The sequence below is a fragment of the Lolium rigidum genome, chromosome 3, assembly GCF_022539505.1.
Source record: "Lolium rigidum isolate FL_2022 chromosome 3, APGP_CSIRO_Lrig_0.1, whole genome shotgun sequence".
Classification (NCBI taxonomy): domain Eukaryota; kingdom Viridiplantae; phylum Streptophyta; class Magnoliopsida; order Poales; family Poaceae; genus Lolium; species Lolium rigidum.
Window position 1 is genome coordinate 64,741,181 of NC_061510.1, and position 3,119 is coordinate 64,744,299.

Below are 3,119 nucleotides of genomic sequence, written 5' to 3' on the forward strand. Positions count from 1 at the left end.
CTTTATGCAATGTCCAGAAGTGTTAAGAATGATTATGTCACCTCTGAACATGTTAATTTTTATTTTCCACTAACCCTCTAATGAGTTGTTCTAAGTTTGGTGTGGAGGAAGTTTTCAAGGATCAAGAGAGGAGTATGATGCAACATGATCAAGGAGAGTGGAAGCTCTAAGCTTGGGGATGCCCCGGTGGTTCACCCCTGCATATTCTAAGAAGACTCAAGCGTCTAAGCTTGGGGATGCCCAAGGCATCCCCTTCTTCATCGACAACATTATCGAGTTCCTCCCCGAAACTATATTTTTATTCCATCACATCTTATGTGCTTTGCTTGGAGCGTCTGGTTTGTTTTTGTTTTTGTTTTGTTTGAATAAAATGGATCCTAGCATTCACTTTGTGGGAGAGAGACACGCTCCGCTTGTAGCATATGGACAAGTATGTCCTTAGGCTCTACTCATAGTATTCATGGCGAAGTTTCTTCTTCGTTAAATTGTTATATGGTTGGAATTGGAAAATAATACATGTAGTAAATTGCTATAATGTCTTGGGTAATGTGATACTTGGCAATTGTTGTGCTCATGTTTAAGCTCTTGCATCATATGCTTTGCACCCATTAATGAAGAAATACATAGAGCATGCTAAAATTTGGTTTGCATATTTGGTCTCTCTAAGGTCTAGATAATTTCTAGTATTGAGTTTGAACAACAAGGAAGACGGTGTAGAGTCTTATAATGTTTACAATATGTCTTTTATGTGAGTTTTGCTGCACCGGTTCATCCTTGTGTTTGTTTCAAATAAGCCTTGCTAGCCTAAACCTTGTATCGAGAGGGAATACCTCTCATGCATCCAAAATACTTGAGCCAACCACTATGCCATTTGTGTCCACCATACCTACCTACTACATGGTATTTTTCGCCATTCCAAAGTAAATTGCTTGAGTGCTACCTTTAAAATTCCATCATTCACCTTTGCAATATATAGCTCATGGGACAAATAGCTTAAAAACTATTGTGGTATTGAATATGTACTTATCCACTTTATCTCTTATTAAGTTGCTTGTTGTGCGATAACCATGTTCACTGGGGACGCCATCAACTACTCTTTGTTGAATTTCATGTGAGTTGCTATGCATGTTCGTCTTGTCCGAAGTAAGAGAGATCTACCACCTTATGGTTAAGCATGCATATTGTTAGAGAAGAACATTGGGCCGCTAACTAAAGCCATGATCCATGGTGGAAGTTTCAGTTTTGGACATATATCCTCAATCTCATATGAGAAAATTATTAATTGTTGTTACATGCTTATGCATAAAAGAGGAGTCCATTATCTCGTTGTCTATGTTGTCCCGGTATGGATGTCTAAGTTGAGAATAATCAATAGCGAGAAATCCAATGCGAGCTTTCTCCTTAGACCTTTGTACGAAGCGGCATAGAGGTACCCCTTTGTGACACTTGGTTAAAACATGTGCATTGTGATGATCCAGTAGTCCAAGCTAATTAGGACAAGGTGCGGGCACTATTAGTATACTATGCATGAGGCTTGCAACTTGTAAGATATAATTTACATGATACATATGCTTTATTACTACCGTTGACAAAATTGTTTCATGTTTTCAAAATCAAAGCTCTAGCACAAATATAGCAATCGATGCTTTTCCTCTATGGAGGACCATTCTTTTACTTTCATTGTTGAGTCAGTTCACCTATTTCTCTCCACCTCAAGAAGCAAACACTTGTGTGAACTGTGCATTGATTCCTACATATTTGCATATTGCACTTGTTATATTACTCTATGATGACAATATCCATGAGATATACATGTTACAAGTTGAAAGCAACCGCTGAAACTTAATCTTCCTTTGTGTTGCTTCAATGCCTTTACTTTGAATTATTGCTTTATGAGTTAACTCTTATGCAAGACTTATTGATGCTTGTCTTGAAGTACTATTCATGAAAAGTCTTTGCTTTATGATTCACTTGTTTACTCATGTCATTTACATTGTTTTGATCGCTGCATTCACTAAATATGCTTTACAAATAGTATGATCAAGGTTATGATGGCATGTCACTCCGTAAATTATCTTTGTTATCGTTTTACCTGCCGGGACGAGCGTAACTAAGCTTGGGGATGTTGATACGTCTCCGACGTATCGATAATTTCTTATGTTCCATGCCACATTATTGATGTTATCTACATGTTTTATGCACACTTTATGTCATATTCGTGCATTTTCTGGAACTAACCTATTAACAAGATGCCGAAGTGCTCGTTGTTGTTTTCTCGCTGTTTTTGGTTTCAGAAATCCTAGTAACGAAATATTCTCGAATTGGATGAAATCAACGCCTGTGGTCCTATTTTGCCACGAAGCTTCCGAAGACCGAAGAGGAGACGAAGTGGGGCCACGAGGTGGCCACACCCTAGGCGGCGCGGCCCCCCCTTGGCCGCGCGGCCCCGTGGTGTGGGCCCCTCGTGCCGCCTCCCCGACCTGCCCTTCCGCCTACTTAAAGCCTCCGTCGCGAAACCCCCAGCACCGAGAGCCACGATACGGAAAACCTTCCGCGAGACGCCGCCGCCGCCAATCCCATCTCGGGGGATTCGAGAGATCGCCTCCGGCACCCTGCCGGAGAGGGGAATCATCTCCCGGAGGACTCTACGCCGCCATGGTCGCTCCGGAGTGATGAGTGAGTAGTCTACCCCTGGACTATGGGTCCATAGCAGTAGCTAGATGGTTGTCTTCTCCCCATTGTGCTTCATTGTCGGATCTTGTGAGCTGCCTAACATGATCAAGATCATCTATCCGTAATTCTATATGTTGCGTTTGTTGGGATCCGATGAATAGAGAATACTTGTTATGTTGATTATCAAAGTTATGTCTATGTGTTGTTTATGATCTTGCATGCTCTCCGTTACTCGTAGATGCTCTGGCCAAGTAGATGCTTGTAACTCCAAGAGGGAGTATTTATGCTCGATAGTGGGTTCATGTCTCCGTGAATCTGGGGAAGTGATAGAAATCTCTAAGATTATGGATGTGCTGTTGCCACTAGGTATAAAACATTAGTGCTATGTTCGAGGATATAGTCACTGATTACATTACGCGCAATACTTAATGCAATTGTCTGTTGTT